This window comes from Chlorocebus sabaeus, chromosome 20, assembly GCF_047675955.1.
Source record: "Chlorocebus sabaeus isolate Y175 chromosome 20, mChlSab1.0.hap1, whole genome shotgun sequence".
NCBI lineage: Eukaryota > Metazoa > Chordata > Mammalia > Primates > Cercopithecidae > Chlorocebus > Chlorocebus sabaeus.
Window position 1 is genome coordinate 1,849,417 of NC_132923.1, and position 17,265 is coordinate 1,866,681.

The 17,265-nt window shown below is 50.5% G+C and overlaps 6 non-coding genes across 6 annotated transcripts; 4 read left to right on the forward strand and 2 right to left on the reverse strand.

The window, feature by feature from the left end:
* Positions 1 to 1,028: 1,028 nt before the first annotated feature.
* On the reverse strand, positions 1,029 to 1,099 carry TRNAG-GCC (transfer RNA glycine (anticodon GCC)). The gene has a single exon. It is a non-coding gene; the product is annotated as a tRNA-Gly (tRNA).
* Positions 1,100 to 2,776: 1,677 nt separating this feature from the next.
* On the reverse strand, positions 2,777 to 2,859 carry TRNAL-CAG (transfer RNA leucine (anticodon CAG)). Its single transcript has one exon. It is a non-coding gene; the product is annotated as a tRNA-Leu (tRNA).
* Positions 2,860 to 3,455: 596 nt separating this feature from the next.
* TRNAD-GUC (transfer RNA aspartic acid (anticodon GUC)) lies at positions 3,456 to 3,527 on the forward strand. Its single transcript has one exon. It is a non-coding gene; the product is annotated as a tRNA-Asp (tRNA).
* A 629-nt stretch (positions 3,528 to 4,156) lies between these two features.
* On the forward strand, positions 4,157 to 4,228 carry TRNAG-UCC (transfer RNA glycine (anticodon UCC)). The gene has a single exon. It is a non-coding gene; the product is annotated as a tRNA-Gly (tRNA).
* A 288-nt stretch (positions 4,229 to 4,516) lies between these two features.
* Positions 4,517 to 4,588, forward strand: TRNAE-CUC (transfer RNA glutamic acid (anticodon CUC)). The gene has a single exon. It is a non-coding gene; the product is annotated as a tRNA-Glu (tRNA).
* Positions 4,589 to 15,738: 11,150 nt separating this feature from the next.
* Positions 15,739 to 15,812, forward strand: TRNAN-GUU (transfer RNA asparagine (anticodon GUU)). The gene has a single exon. It is a non-coding gene; the product is annotated as a tRNA-Asn (tRNA).
* Positions 15,813 to 17,265: the final 1,453 nt, after the last annotated feature.

A 17,265-nucleotide genomic window follows, 5' to 3' on the forward strand; every position in this document is an offset into this window, starting at 1 on the left:
CTGCCCATGCGGTCGGAGGGATCGCAGCTGGTGGCGGAGCTGGCATGTGTCTGAAGAGCCTGAAGGAGGCCAGGGCTGAGGGATATGAGTCGTGTGAGAGAGGGGCATTGACGGCGAGAGGGAGAGTTGGATGTGCGAGAGAGAGAGACAGAGAGATAGAGTCACAGAGAGAGAGAGAGAGAGAGAGCTGGAGACCCAGTGAGACAGAGAGAGAGAGGGAGTGAGAATGTGTGTGTGTGTCTGTGTGTGTGTGTCTGTGTGTGTGTGAGTGAAAAGGCGGTTGGGGTGAGAAAAAGACGGCGGAGGGAGGGCTGAGCCTGAAGGCTGGACGGAACAGTACGTTGTCAGCGGGTGGGTCTTGGAAGGAAGGAAGTCTGTGTGGTCAAAGGGGATCCCCGCCGGGGAGACTGGGATGCTGCTTGGGCTGGGCAGTCAGAATACGGAGTGGGGCTGGGGTGAGGTGACAAGCAGCCCAGGGTGGGGCAGACATCGTGACAGAGCGACTGGAGGCCACGTCCCACGTCCCGAAGGGGTAGGGAATGCAACTGGACCCCAGACATAAATCAGCCGTCTTCAGGATGGAAGGACAACCATGGCATCATTTTCTGGATGTGGGGAGCCAGCGAGGGGGAGAGAGAGAGACAAAGAGGTAGAGGTGGTGAAGGGTGAAGAGAAGAGGTGGGGCGAGTGGGTGCAAGCCCGTGGTGCCTGGCGATATTCCTTGAAGTGAAATGCGTCGGGCAGAGGTGGTGGCAGGATAGTGAGGAGAAACAGGACCAGGAGGTTGCCAAGGGCTGGTGTCTGGCGTGCTTTCGTGTTTGGAGGGGTTGTTTTTACCAAGGAAGGGGGGAGGGGTCAGCCTCATCCGCAAGTCAGTGGAGAGAGGCACGGAAGAAAGGGCAGAGGGTCGTCGCGCGTGGGAGCGCAGCCGTTGCAGGACACGCTGGCGCGCCCCGAGTGTAAGGAGGCGGCAGAGGCGAGCGCAGCTCCATTTGGAGCAGCAGCAGCACCAAAATGGGAGGGCGTGCTGCATGGGCCGGGAATCGAACCCGGGCCTCCCGCGTGGCAGGCGAGAATTCTACCACTGAACCACCCATGCACCGATGGTAAATGCCAACGGAAGCTGGCACAGCGGAACTCGCCACCAGCCGCCGTTCACTGGTCACCGCCTGCCGTGGGCCTCCGTCCCATTGGGGCGTCCACGAGAGGCTGGCCCGACGGGGCGAGCAGAAGGAGAGGCTCCCGTCACGTCGAGGGACCTGGGGCGCGGCGCGGAGGGAGAGCGGAGGGAGAGAGGCCGACTCCTCCCGTCTTGCGCTTTCTCTGCCGCCCAGAGCCCAGAGACTGCCCGCCGGGGTCGCCAGGGGAAGGACCAGCCGTGGCCCGCGCCCGAATGCCCGTGCGGGCAGCTGAGCTGTGGCGGGCCTTGCTGAGCGCGGATCGCCGGCCCAGACCCAGAGTTTTTCTTTTGTGTTTGTTTTGTTTTCTTTGTTGTTGTTGTTGTCGTCGTCGTCGTTGTTGTTGTTGTTGTTGTTCCGGCCGGGCTGGCCATCTCGCTTGTGTCAGCTGCGGGTGGGTGTGGGGGTGGGTGTGTCAGCGTGTCAGCGAGCGGGCGCGGCGCTGGGGGACGGGTCTCGCAGCCGCCGCGTGCGGCTCAGAAACGCAGACCAAGTCCGTGGGCGCCTCGCTTCTGCGCTCTGACCCAGGCCACCGGCTCGCACTCGGGGTCCGGCCCCGATGGGCTGGTTGGGAGGCTGGAGCGCGAGAAAGGAGCGGAGGAGCGCTTTGGCAGAGCCGCAGCTGGCTGACCCGGGAGAAGGCGCGCTGGGTGTGGCTGGGACGGCCCAGGCCGCGGCTTCCCGCCTGGGGATGCGGTGTGGTGTGGCGCAGAGCTGTCCCGGCGGGGCCTGGCGTTTGTGGGCGCGTGACGGGGATCTAGGGCTTCCGCTCGTGATTCCTCGTTGGCTATCTTTCCAGGTACGGACTCGCCTGCCAGGCTGTGTGCAGGGATCCCGCTGCCACTGGCCGGCAGGCGTCCCGGCTGCAGGTGGGCCGGCAGGCAGGTGTTAGCGGGAAGGGAGCACAAGTAGCGAGGTGAGATCGGCGACCTGCCTAGGGCGTCGGGAGAGTGGAATGCGCAGGCGGGGTCCGAGGGGTCGGAGGAAAGGGCAGGATGTTGGATGGCGTGCCTCTGGTGGGAGAAGTGTGCGCGGCTCCAAGAGCGGGTCGCTCGCTCGCTGCTGTTGGGCGGTCAGAAGCTGGAGGGTGAAACCGAGCGGGCTGTGCACGCCGGAGGCCTCTGGGCAGCGCAGCGGCGATTCAAGGCGGTGGGCGCTGGGCGCTGGACGGAGGCCGGTGGGAGGAAGGCGGGAAAAGGAGGAATAGGGGCAGAGTCTGGGCTGCGTCTGTTTGGGCGAGTGAGGAGAAGGCGGGCGGGCGGAGGAGATAGGTAGGGAAGAGGGTGGAAGGTGGTCGCGGTCGCTCGCTGTGTGTGGGGCCAGGGAAGAGGGCGTGTGAGGTGGTGGGGAGTGCGTCTGTCCGAAGGGCAATTGGTGGAGGGTCGCGGGCGCTGGCGCATGGTCCTGGGCTGTTTCTGCGACGGCCGGCGGGTGGGCAGGAAGAAGGGACGTGCCCGAGAAGCGGCGGCGTTTTGGAGGCTTGCTTCAAGGGGGCCGGAGTTTGGAGAGTGGGCAAGGGCTCAAGGCAGGAACCGACCAAAGGTGCTCCAGGGTTGCGATGGGCGTTGCCCTCCGGCGGGCGGGCCAAAAGGTCGGGTTGTCAGGAGTGGGATTCGAACCCACGCCTCCAGGGGAGACTGCGACCTGAACGCAGCGCCTTAGACCGCTCGGCCATCCTGACGGCGCGCCGGGGCGCGTCGCCGCTCGCCTGGCTGGGACCCGGCGCCAACGGCGGCGCCCTTGGCCGGCGCCTGTCTGGGTTGGGTGCGCAACCGACGGACGGCGGGGGCGGAGCGGGCGCCCAGTGAACGGAGCCGGCCGGCGTTGGCGTGGACGCCCCCGCGTCCCCACCCCGGACCCAAACGGTCCGCGTCGGGCCGGGCGCCGCCGCCCGCCCCCGCGCCCGCGCCCGCGCCCGCGCCTCCGCTCGCGGAACCTCGCAGGGCGCGCGCCCACCACGTCCTAGGAGCAGCAGCCTGGCTGTTTCGCCCGCAGCCTCTTCCCGCCGGCGCGATCCCCGCGCTGGAGACGGCAGGCAGGGCGCAAGGGGAGGTTCCGCGCCGCTCCGGTACCTGTCGGGGTCCGGCTCCGGGTCCCAGTGGGACCGCAGGGTGCTTTGTTGGGTGTCGGGGTAGGCCGCGCCAACGGTGGCGGGTGGCGGGTGGCGGGTGGAGGGCGAGCACGCGCGGGGCCCCTGCGGTCGGGGGAGGGGATCAAGGCAGGGCTAGGCGTCCGCGGTCGGAGTGGGGTCTGGCGTCCCGGCGACCGTGGCCGTCGTCCTCGTTAGTATAGTGGTGAGTATCCCCGCCTGTCACGCGGGAGACCGGGGTTCGATTCCCCGACGGGGAGGCATCAGTCCTTTTAGGGCCGCCGCCTCGGACCCAGCCTGTGGGCCCTCCTTCTCCTTCCTCCGCCCTCCAGCTAGTCGCAGGGCGCCATCTCGGGCCTGACCTGCCTGGCCCCTTGGCCCCCTGGGCCCTCTGTGCCCTCTGGGCCCCTTTGGCCTCAGGGGCCCCCTTGGCCTCCTCCCTTTTCTTCTCGCCCGCCGCTTGATCGCCACAGCCGGGCGGCCTCCTCTGGCCCCCAGCGCGCCCAGCGAGCTGCCGGCCCAAAGTGGTTGTGGGAAGAGGCTTTGTGCCAGGGCACAGGGCCCGGCGGCGGCCTGTGGGAGGCGGTGGAGTTGAGGAACCTGTGGGCGCCGGCCGTGTGCCCGCCGGACACCTGGTGGAGAAGGACTCCCGCGGCCCGGGTCTGCGAGGGAGCGAGAGCGCCCCCAGACGCAGAACGGGGGCGGAACGGGGCAGCCGCGCTCGCCTTGCACCGGTGGGGCGCGGGCCGGCCTTTGGCGGGGCCGAGGCAGCGCGGAGCTGCGGGCGGGCAGGCGGACGGACGGGGCGTCGGGGCGCTGCTGCGCCGGGCGTGGGCGGCGCGCTCGTGGGAGCCCCGGGCCGGCGTGGCGGGGCTGCCCGCGCCGTGCGGCGTTGGTGGTATAGTGGTGAGCATAGCTGCCTTCCAAGCAGTTGACCCGGGTTCGATTCCCGGCCAACGCAGCGGGGCCGACCTTTTGCGGAGGTCCCGGGCGCGGAGCTCGTGTCGGAGCTTGGCCTGTGGCTGCGTGCGTGTGCGCCCGGGAAGGAGGGGCGCGGTGTTTGGAGGGTGTGCTGCGAACAGGGCCAGAGCTGCTGGTTGGGGCGGGCGGGTTGCCGCCGGCGTCTGGGGGGCTGGTTGCGGGTGTTTGTTTTAAAGGGAAGCAGGGGACAGGCGCCAAGGGAGCGCCCAATGCTGGGGCCACAGGCGCTGGGGCCAGGAGGCGCAGGCCGGGCCGTGAAGGCCGTCTCTCCCTGGTGGTCTAGTGGTTAGGATTCGGCGCTCTCACCGCCGCGGCCCGGGTTCGATTCCCGGTCAGGGAAGCCTTCCTTCTTTGGCTCTGCCTGCCAACTGCCAGGCCCCTTCACACCTCCCCTTTTGACCAACAGGCTCCCCTCGCTTCTCCGGCGCCCCAGTCACAACCTCCGGCGGCCTCCACGTGCGCCCCCACCTCCCCACCTGCCTCCACCCATCCGTCCTTTTGGCCTCGCTGGCGCCACCTTCGCAACATCAGCGTCACAGTTCCTCCTTGTCAGGTGCTCGCCTCCCTCCCACTCTTTCTCAGCGGCAAAGCCCACTGGCCAGGTCAGGCTTTCTCCTCCCATGGCCGCCAGGTGACCGCGGCCACTGCCGCCGCCGCCGCCGCCGCCGCCGCTGCCGCCGCCCACCTCGCACCCTCGTCTGGCCACGGAATGGGCCAGGACTCTCGAGCAGAGCGACTTCCGCCAAGCCAAGCCGTGTGGCTGACGGGCCACTTCTCTCTCGGCTGCGGGGGATCTGCGCCCAGCGTTTGGGCCACCTGCCAGAGCCACTCATGCCAGCAAGCGCACTGGCTTTTCCAAGGCGTGCCAGACCCTTGGAGCGCGGGATCCGTGATTGGGCTCCATGGGTGTCAGCGGCTTTGGTAGAAATGGCAGCGGAACTTGAGGAGCCGAGACCACGGGCCATGGCGCTGGGGAGCCAGAGCTGTGACAATCGCCCTTGTAGCATGATTATGTTTTTCTTCATGCGGACATGATATTGATGGGATTCCTGTGACATGCGGTAATGCGTGTAGATGGCGTGGCGATCGATGATCAACTGAGGGGATGTAGGGCATCCATCCCGTGGGTATCTGTCATCTCCACCTGTTGGGAACACCTCAGGTGCTGTCTTCCAGCTCTTTGGAAACACACGCTAATACATCGTTGTGACCCCTAGTCGCCCCACTCTGCCATAGAACATTATTAGAACGTATTGCCTCCATCGAAACGCATGCTCGTACCCGTTTCGCCGACCTCTCTTCACCCCAGTCACCCACCCACCCTCTCCAGCCTCTGGTGTCTATCGTTCTGCTCTCTACCTCCACAGGGTGAACTTTCTGATTGTTCAATTCCCACGATTGGAATCAGAACCTGCCCTCCGTGTCTTTCTGTGCCCGGCTCATTTGAGGTTGCATCGTGACCTCCAGTTTCTTTCATGTTGCTGCCAATCACAGGATTTCATTCTTTTTTTTTTAATGCCTGTTTTTGTTAATACTGAGTGTCAACTTGATGGATTGACGGATGCAACTTAATATTGCTAATTGTATCTGTGGCAGTGTTGCCAAAGGTCATAAGCATTTGAGTCAACAGGCTGGGGAAGGCAGACCCATACTTAATCTGGTGTGCACAGTCTAATCAGTTGCCACCCCATATAAAGGAGGCAGAAAAACGTGAAAAGGGAAGAGTGGCTTGGCTTCCCTGCCTACGCCACTTTCCCATGCCTGATGCTTCCTGCTCTCTAACATTGGATTCCAGGTTCTTCTGTTTTGAGACCTGGGCTAGCTGCCCTTCCTCCTCGTGCTTGCAAACAGCATATTTTGGGATTTTGTGATTGTGTACATTAATACTTAATAAACTTGTGTGTGTATATTTGTATATACATATGTATATGTGGGGAGTATCCCCGCCTGTCATGCAGAAGACCGGGGTTCGGGTCTCCGAGACCCAGACTCCACGCCTGGGACCTCTGCAAAAGGTCAGCTCGCAGCGTTGTCCAGGAATCGAACACGGGTCAGCTGCTTGGAAGGCAGCTATGCTCACCCCTATACCACCAACGCCGCACGGTGCGGTCAGCCCTGCCACACCAGCCCAGGGCTCCCACGAGTGCGCCATCGGAATACATATATATATGTATTCCAGTTAGTACTTTCCCTGTGGGAAACCCTGACTTGTAAGATTTGGGTACCAGAAGTAGTATAGAGGAATAGAATATAAAGCATGGAATTGTGTTATTGTCTTTAAGGTTTCTGGAGTTAGCTGCTTAATATGATTGGACCCAAAAATGCTAAGGAGTCTACTTCTAATACTATGGAGACTATTGATAGTCCTTGGTGTGAACTGCTTAGAAAGTTATGCAAAACAAATGCATTTGACACTCCTGATTCAATGCTGTGAGAGTCAAGGAGTTTAGTGATTCTATACATAATACCTTGGAACATATGTGGAGAACCAAGCAATGTAATGAAGCTGGTTTTTGGCTCCTAAGTTCAGTGGACAAATTAGTGAAAGAAAATGATGAACTCAGGAATTCTGTCTTCCAGCTTCAGAAGCAGATACCGTGCCTCAAATCTGCTAAGATTGCCCTGAATGAGAGTCTTATCTCCTGTTGGGAAAGAGCTGAAATTGTGAAAAAATAGACACAAGCTCTTATCATGTGAGTGGCTGATTTGCAATGAAAGGTGCATGCACAGCATTGCCAGGTGTCTACTGTTAAAGTGAGGGCATTGATTGGAAAAGAATGGGACCTTGCAACTTGGAATGGGGATGTGTGGGAGAACCCTGATGAAGCTGGGGACACAGAGTTTGTAAACTCTGATGAACCTTTTTTGCAGAAGGAACAGCTTCCCCATCTCCAGTAGTGTCAACATCGCCTCCCCACCCATGCTGCCATCAGCCTTTCCACCTTTGTCTGAAGAGATGAACCCTGTGCTGCCTGAGGCAACAGTGATGGCCTCCTCTGAGGCAGTTGCCAGGCAAAATAATGTTGGTTCTCCTTAGGAGCCACCCCCAACACCTCTGTTTGCTTCTACACCTATAACTAGACTAAAGTCCTTGCAGACCCCTAGAGGTGAGGTTGAGAGTGTGACCCATGAGGAGATGTGCTACATTTGAAAATAACTGCTTGAGTTCTCTATATAAACAGAAATCTGGAGAACAGGCATTGGAATGGATATTGAGGGTATGGGATAATGGTGGAAGGAACGTAGAGTTGGATCAGGCTGAATTTATTGATTTGGGCCGACTAAGTAGGGACCCTGCATTTAATGTTGTAGCTCAGGGAGTTTAATAAGGTTCTAATTGTTTATTTGTTTGGTTACCTGAAATATGGATTAAAAGATGGCCCACTGTTAACAAGCTGAAAATACTTGATCTCCCTTGGTTTAATGTAGAGGAAGGGATCCAAAGGCTTAGGGAGATTGGGAGGTGGAGTGAATTAGCCACTTTAGACCTACTCATCCCAGCTGGGAGGGTCCAGAAGATATGCCCTTGCAATTAATGCCTTGTGAAATAGATTTGTGAGGACAGCACCTGTATCTTTGAAGAGCTCTGTAATTACTCTTCTCTATATGTCAGATCTAACAGTGGGAGCTGCAGTCACCCAACTACAAAATTTACACACAGCGGGAATAATTGGATCCCAAGGTAGCAGGGGTCAAGTGGTGGCACTCAACCCATCAAAGACAAGGTGGGCGTAGCTACCATAATGCACAGCAGAGACAAAACAGCAATCAGAATAGTTTGACTCGTGTAGAGCTCTGGCATTGGCTAATTAATCACAGAGTTCCTAGAAATGAAATTGATAGGAAGCCTACTGAATTCCTACCTAATTTATATAAGGAGAATTCTTCTACATCAAAGGGACAAAAGGCTAATTTGAATTATAAAAACAGAGAATCATGGCCCCTCAATCAATTTCCAGACTTGAGCCAGTTTAGACCCAGAACCCTTTGAATGAAGGGGAAGCCAGGTCCCCTTGAGGAAGGAACCCCACTACATTACCCACAATTTATGCAATGAATCTTTCTCCAATCCTTCCCCAAGAAGACCTCCAGCTTTTTACCAGGGTAACTGTGCATTGAGGAAAGAGAAATGATCAGATATTTCAGGGACTACTGGACTCTGGCTCTGAGCTGACATTGATTCCAGGGTACCCGAAATGTCATTGTGGCCCTCCAGTTAAAGTAGGGGCTTATGGACGTCAGGTAATTAATGGAGTTTTAGCTCAGTCTGACTTATAGTGGGTCCAGTGGGTCCCCAAACTCATCCTGTGGTCATTTCCCCAGTGCCAGAATGCATAATTTGCATAGACATACTTTTCTGCTGGCAAAACCCCCACATTGGCTCCCTGACCGGTAGAGCTATTATGGTGGGAAGGCCCAAATGGAGGCCATTAGAGCTGCCCCTACCTAGAAAAATAGTAAGTAAAAAATGCTATCACACCTCTTGATGGTGACATCAAGGACATGAAAGACACAGGGGTGGTGATTCCCACCACATCCCCATTCAACTGTCCCATTTGGCCTGTGCAGAAGACAGATGGATCTTGAAGAATGACAGCAGATTATCGTAAGCTTAACCAAGTGGTGATTCCAATTGCAGCTGCTGTACCAGATATGGTTTCATTGCTTGAGCAAAGGAATACATCTCCTGGTACCTGATATGCAGCCATTGAGTTGGCAAATGCCTTTTTCTCCATTCCTGTCCAGAAGGCCCACCAGAAGTGATTTGTCTTCAGCTGGCAAGGCCAGCAATATACATTTACTGTCCTACCTCAAGGGTATATCAACTCTCCAGCTTTGTGTCATCATTTTATGCAGAGAGACCTAGATCGCTTTTTCCTTCCACAAGATGTCACACTGGCCCATTACATTGATGACATTATGCTGACTGGATCCAGTGAGTTAGAAGCAGCAAACACATTGGACTTATTGGTGAGACATTTGCATGCCAGAGGATGGGAAATAAATCCAACTAAAATTCAGAGACCTTCTACCTCAGTAAAATTTCTAGGGGTCCAATGGCATGGGGCCTGTCAAGATATTCATTCTGAGGTGAAGGATAAGTTGCTGCAGTTGGCCCCTCCTACAACCAAGAAAGAGGCATGACACCTAGTGGGCCTATTTGGATTTTGGAGATAACATATTCCTCATTTGGGTGTGTTATTCTGGTCCATTTATCAAATGACCTGAAAGGCTGCCAGTTTTGAGTGGGGTCCAGAACAGGAGAAGGCCCTGCAACAGGTTCAGGCTGCTGCGCAAGCTGCTCTGCCACCTGGGTCATATGATCCAGCAGATCCAATGGTGCTTGAGGTGTCAGTGGCAGATAAGGATGCTGTTTGGATCCTTTGGCAGGCCCCCATGGGTGAATCACAGCAGAGGCCTCTAGGATTTTGGATCAAGGCCCTGCCATCTTCTGCAGATAATTACTCTCCTTTTGAGAGACAGCTCTTGGCCTGTTACTGGGCTTTGGTGGAAACTGAACGTTTGACTATGGGTCATCAAGTCACCATACGACCTGAATTGCCTATCATGAACTGGGTGCTTTCTGACACGTATAGTGGGTCATGCACAGCAGCATTCCATCATCAAATGGAAGTGGTATATATGTTATCAGGCTTGAGCAGGTCCTGAAGGCACAAGTAAATTACATGAGGAAGTGGCTCAAATGGCCATGGTCTGCACTCCTGCCACCCTGCCTTCTCTCCCCCAGCCTTCACCGATGGCTTCATTAGAAGTTCCCTATGATCAGTTGACAGAGGAAGAGAAGACTAGGGCCTGGTTCACAGACGATTTTGTGCAATATGCAGGCACCACCCTAAAGTGGACAGCAGCAGCACTACAGCCCCCACTTCCTAGGACACCCCTGAAGGACAGCAGTAAAGGAAAATCTTCCCAGTGAACAGAACTTTCAGAAGTGCAGCGGTTGTGCAGTTTGCATGGAAGGAGAAATGGCCAGATATGTGATTATATACTGATTCATTGGCTGCAACCAGAGGCATGGCTGGATGGTCAGGAACTTGGAAGAAGCATGATTGGAAAATTGGTGACAAAGAAATTCAGAGAAGAGGTACGTGGATGAACCTCTCTGGGTGGTCAAAAACTGAAGACTTTTGTATTCCATGTGAGTGCTCACCAACAGGTGACCTCAGCAGAGGAGGATTTTAATAATCAAGTGGATAGGATGACCTGTTCTATGTACACCACTCAGCCTCCTTCCCCAGCCACCCCTGTGATCACCCAGTGGGCTCATGAACAAAGTGGCCATGGAGGCAGGGATAGAGGTTACGCATGGGTTCGGCAACATGGACTTCCACTCACCAAGGCTGACCTGGCTACAGTCACTGCTGAGTGCCCAGTTTGCCAGCAGCAGACACCAACACTCAGTCCTCAATGTGGCACCATTCCTCGGGGTAACCAGCCAGCTACCTGGTGGCAGTTGGTTATATTGGACCTCTCCCATCATGGAAAGGGCAAAGGTTTGTCCTCACTGGAATAGACACTTACTTGGGATATGGGTTTGCCTATCCTGCATACAATGCTTCTACAAAGACTACCATCCGTGGACTCATGGAATGCCTTATCCACCGTCATGGTATTCCACATAGCATTGCCTCTGACCAACGCATTCACTTTACGACAAATGCAGTGTAGCAGTGGTCTCGTGCTCATGGAATTTACTGGTCTTTCCTTATTCCCCATCATCCAGAAGCAGCTGGATTGATAGAACAGTGGAATGGCCTTGTGAAGTCACAATTACAGTGCCAACTAGGCGACAGTACTGTAGGGCTGGGGCAGAGTTCTCAAGAAGGCCGTGTATGCTCTGAATCAGCATCCAATATATGGTACTGTTTCTCCCATAGCCAGGATTCACGGGTCCAGGAATCAAGGGATGGAAGTGCAAGTGGCACAACTCACCATCACCCATAGTGTTCCACAAGCAAAATTTTTATTCCTGTTCCCATGACATTATGTTCTGCTGGCCTGGAGGTCTTAGTTCCAGGGGGAGGAACGCTGCCACCAGAAGACACAAGAACGATTCCATTAAACTGGAAGCTGAGATTGCCACCTAGACACTTTGGGCTCCTCCTACCTTTAAGTCAACAGGCTAAGAAGGGAGTTACAGTGTTGGCTGGGGTGATTGATCTGGAATATCAAGATGAAATCAGTCTACTACTCTATGATGGAGGTAAGGAAGAGTATGCATGGAATACAGGAGATCCATTAGGGCATCTCTTAGTATTACCTTGCCCTATGATTATCGTCAATGGGAAACAACAGCAGCCCTATCCAGGCAAGATTACAAATGGTCCAGACACCTCAAGAATGAAAGTTTGGGTCATTCCACCAGGAAAAAAAAAAAAACTTTGACCTGCTGAGGGGCTTGCTGAAGGCAAAGAGAATACAGAATGAGTAGTAGAAGAGGGTAGTCATCAATACCAGCTGTCACCACGTGACCAGCTGCAGAAATGAGGACTGTAATTGTCATGTGTATTTCCTCCTTTTGTTAAAAACATGTTTGTGCATGTATACACTTGTACTAAGAAAATATCATTTTATTTCCTTTTCCTTTATCATGTGATATAAGATTTATTGACTTCATATCAGCCTTTAAGTATGTTAACTTTATGTAATAGTATTTGGGTTCGGGATTGGTGCATTTCTGGTTGTACAAAGGGTAGTTGTATTATGTTAGGCATAATTATGACCTTATTATTGTCTTTATTTGAAGACTATGTATGATCTCAGAAGATGTGTATGGGTTTGAATTTACAAGGGGTGTACTTGTGGTGGTTAATACTAAGTGTCAACTTGGATTGAAGGATGCAAAGTATTGATCCTGGGTGTGTCTGTGAGGGTGATTAACATTTGAGCCAGTGGGTTAGAGAAGGCAGATCCACCCTTAATCTGGTCAGCACAATCTAATCAGCTGCCAGTGAATATAAAGCAGGCAGAAAAATGTGAAAAGGTGAGATGGGCCTAACCTCCCAGCCTAGATCTTTCTCCCATGCTGGATGCTTCCTGCCCTCAAACATCTGACTCCAAGTTCTTCAGTTTTGAGACTCAGATTGACTCTCCTTTCTCTTCAAGCTTGCAGACAGCCTATTTTGGGAATTTGTGATCGTGTAAGTTAATATTTAATAAATTCTCTCTCTCTTTCTCTTTCTCTCTCTCTCCATATATATTAGTCAGGGCTCCTTAGAGGGACAGAACTAATAGGAGATATATAGAGTTTGTTGTATAATTATATATTATATATTTATAATATAATGTTTTATAAATAATATATAATATATATTTATGTATAAAATATATAACATATAATAAACATATATCATATAAATTATGTAATAAAATATATGTAATATATAATTATATAATTATCTCTCTCTCTCTCCCCTATTAGTTCTGTCCCCCTAGGGAATCCTGACTAATACAATAGCCAAATAGTATTCCATGGTGTATATATGCCACATTTTCTTTATCTATTTCCCAGCTGATGGACACTTAGGTTGATTCGATATTTCTGTGATTGTGAATAGTACTGTATTAAACATGGGGGGTATCTGTCTGATATCCGGATTTCATTTGCATTGGATAAATACTCAGCTGTGAGTTTCCTGGATTCTACAGAAGTTGTACCTTTGTTTGTTTTTCTTTCTTTCTTTCTTTTTCTTTCTTTCTTTTCCTTTCTTTCTTTCTCTCTCTCTCTCTTTCCTGTCTTTCTTTTCTTTCCTTTCTTCCTTTCTTTCTTTCTCTTTTGACAGAGTCTTGCTCCAGCCCAGGCTGGAGTGCAATGGCGTGATCCTGGCTCACTGCAACCTTTGCCTCCCAGGTTCAAGTGATTCTCTTGCCTCAGCTTCCCAAGTAGCTGAGCTTACAGGTACGTACCACCACACCTGGCTAATTTTTTTGTATTTCTAGTAGAGACGCAGCTGCACCACATTGGCCAGGCTGGTCTCAAATTCCTGACCTCAGGAGATCCACCTACCTTGGCCTCCCAAAGTGTTGGGATTACAGGGGTGAGCCACCATGCCCAGCCTGCTTTTCATGTTTTTCTTGAGAAATTTCTATGCTGTTTTTTATGGTGAGTGTACTTATTTACCTTTCTGCCAACGGTGTCTAAGACCTTCCTTTTTTCTGCCTCATCATCTGGATTTGTTAGGTTTTGGGGGTGTTTTCTTTTGTCTGTTAAACAGTGTCTCCTCTAACTGGGGTAAGATGATATCTCATTGTGGTTTTGATTTGTATTTTTCTGACCACTTGTGATGTTGAGCATTTTCTTCATACAACTGTTGGTTGACCATTCCCATGTCTTTTTTTGGGAAATGTCATTTGCCTACTTTCTAATGGGATTATATTGGGGGCGTGTGTGTGTGTGTGTGTGTGTGTGTGTGTGTGTGTATGTGTGTGCATGTGTTAGCTTACTGCCGACATGTTTGAGTTGCTTGCCTATTCTGGATGTGTGAAATGAATCTTGAGAGATCCAGCTAGTTAGACCACCCTGGCAGTGACGGTGGAAATGTGGAGTTAAAGGAATCAGTGGGTGAAACACAACAGCCAAGCTGACCAAAGGGCTTTTGGTGGTTGGGTGTCAGGATAGAGTTCTAGCTGATGGTCTCAATCTCATCTCAAAGTAGCAAGAAACATATAGAGAATGCCCCTATATTCTGTGCCCAGATTTGATCTCCAATATTTTCCTGTTTTGTCTTTCCCACAGATCAGCTCTGCTCTTCATCCTTTTGTTCATTTCTGTATACATCTTACTGTGAGTCTTATGGCTTCCCCCAAAGGAAATGGCAGAGCTCTGTCTACTTCACCCTACAGTTTCTGTGCATATCAGGAAAGATATTTCCATATATGTTCTCTATACTAACATTTGGCTGTACATTTGTTCTTATCCCACTGCAATCATGCCTCTCTAATTTTGATTTCACAAAGTATGCACTATTCCCCTTCTTTTCTTGCCAGCCTATGCCTCTTCCAGCATGATCCTTCTGTTTATAAACGGTGTTCATCGCTAGTCTGATCTGCGTTCTCAGTCCTTTTGAGCTCTACTTAAAGTGGTAGTAGGCAGTTACTTTGCCATTCAAATAGCTGAGCCAGTGTTCAGTTCATGGATTACTGCAGTGACACCCCTTTTAGGTCCTGCAACTACCATGTCTCACTTTTTTTTTTTTTTCCAAATAATTATCTATGAGGACCTCTTAAGAAAGATTAAGGGAAAAAAAGGTCTTCCAACTCTGTGATCCAGGGCCTCTTCAATGTCTCTCAAAGTTTCTAGCAAATGTCACCACTGGAACTTTTAACAGAAATGTTTGAATTATTCCAATAAGTATACTCGAGACATAGAAGTCTTCCACCTGGGGCTACTTGACCACCCAGCCAGAGAATAACATCCTATTATTTTCCCTTTTATAAAGCTCATTTTGACCTGATCTTTTACATAGTCAACTAAATTGTTGCTATTTGAAAGACTAACTGTATTGACTTAAAATATTGGGTGTGACACTGTTTTCTGAGCCTAAGTGAGATGTATGGGTGGTCTGGTTTCTATAATAGAAACCTCTGAACATGTCATGGAAGCTACTGGTGGAAATATTAGAGGGTTTGGTAAAAATTGTACAGACTGTAGAAAACTTCAAAAAGTTAACAGCTTTGCAAATGCCAGAGGACTAGTGGGAATTACATTCATTACTACAATTGATTTTCTTGAGTCAAAATAACTGATAGATCTGGTGCATGTTTCAGCGTAAAACTTAAATATAATCGAACTAATCATAAATTTGTGATTCCCTATGAAAAGCCATGACCCATCAGGGATACTTTTGATTGTTTGGAGCGGGGAATGCTTATTTGTTCAACTTGCTCAATCTCTTGGGTCCCAGATGTCTTTGTACCTTCCTATGGGATATTTAGTACTTTCCCATGGGATATTTAAGCTTGAAAATCATATTCAGGGAGAGCTTCAGAGCTCACTTCCAAACTTAACTTACCTCTTTGAACAAACACTTAGCATGTAGGTTTGAAATTCAGAAAGAAGTGATGTAAAGGGGCTTCAAAAATCTTTACCGATTTAAGGACATCAAGCTGACTTCCTAAGTGTGTATCTCTAGTTCAAATCAGCAATGAGCTATTCTCTCAACACTCACCACACCCCCTCTCCATTCCCCATTTCCTCAAGCCAATAGTAAATTTGATTTTACTGGTGTCTGGGTCTTGACTTTGGGAGTCAGTTGCTTTCTGCGGCTGCTAAGAAACTGGGGAGGAAGCAAGCAAAGATCTGAATGTCGCATGGCAGGGATGGTTTCATGTTATAGGTTTTAGAATTACCCAACTCAGACCTAGACTTGCAATCAAGTAGTGGTGAACCAGAAATCTAGGTAGCAAAAGCATCCTATGTTTACCTAAATATCTATAAATATGATCTGCAAGAACAGCACACTCACGTCAGTCTCTGTGGCGCAATCGGTTAGCGCGTTCGGCTGTTAACCGAAAGGTTGGTGGTTCAAGCCCACCCAGGGACGGTTAGCATTTTTTTATTCCAATTCCGTCGTTACTATTTTTCTCCATTCTTCTTTTCAGATCCAGAAGTTCTACTTCTAACCTAAAATCCTACACAATTGTTGCTTTGTAAAACACGTTTCCTAACATCTGCCACCCCAGAGTTTAGAGGTCCTCTAGTGCCGAACTAGAGGATCCTGTACTTTTCCCTCCAGAAACAAATCCTTTGAGAGCTGCTTTCCTGCAGAACCTCGCAGCCAGCAGGACTTTGCTGGTACTAAGGAAAACAAGTATGGCTCTCTCGCTCAATGCTAAAGAGCTGGAGAAACCCAATGACCTCCCCAAGTTTAAAGAGTGCAGGGGCAGCAAAACTCCACCTCCATTCTCTTAGGGTCCCGACTGCACCTGAGAATTACATTAACAGAATAGAGATCGAATTTCTTTAATACAAGTTTTATGTGGCACAGAAGCACTTATGAGGAAATGGAGATGAGAAGAAGCAGTTAGAGTTAGTAATTTATATACTAAATTGGATGAAGAGCCGTAAGTTGTGAGGAAGCAACTAAATTACATGGAAAGGCTTTAAAAATAAGAGTTTTTTTTTTTTTTTTTTACAAGAGATCTACAGAAAAGTGCCTTTAATAAACATTTAAATAAGTTAAAAACTTAAATAGTTTTTGATAGTATCTGATTCAAATTATGAGCCTGGAGGAAATAAGAGGTGATAGAAGCGGGTCTTGAGATAAGTTGGCATTTCCTTGCCATGTAACTGTCTCAGATGTTATCATAAAGGATCTTCAAACAAGAGAATTTCAACTTGTTCACATAGGAAGAAAGCCGACTCTTTTCCTAGTAAGGGAGTCTCAGTGAGATTTATGGGTTCAAAGCACTCAGGTTCACAACAATCTGCTCAACTGTCTCATTTCCATTCCCACTGTTGATGAATGCACCAACTGTCACAGAAGAGGCATACCCAGACTATGAATTTAACTTAGGTTTTAGTTTTTTAACCTGCAGGATCAAATTTGAAGTTCATATCTTGGCTATTCAAGATATACACACACACACACACATCCTATTTTTACTGTTTTGTCGGTAACTATGGAACTCTTACTGGATAGAAAGTGGTATACAGATCATGGGAATGTGAATAGTTACAACCACTTTAGAAAGCTATTTAGATGGACATACCTGCCACAGCTGACATATGTGTGCATGTTTCAGTAATTTTTTCTGAGGTATATACCTAAGAGAAAACTATGTAACTATATAGATATAGAGGTAGAGATAAATAGGCAGATAGTCTCCAAAATACATGTACAAAATTGTTCAAGAAACCATTCTTTAAAATTTTATTATTTAATATATCATAAACTGTACATATTTAAAGTATACAAAATGGTGTTTTGACATATGTATACACTAGTGAATCCAACACTGTCATTAAGATAGTAAGCATAGCCGGGCGCGGTGGCT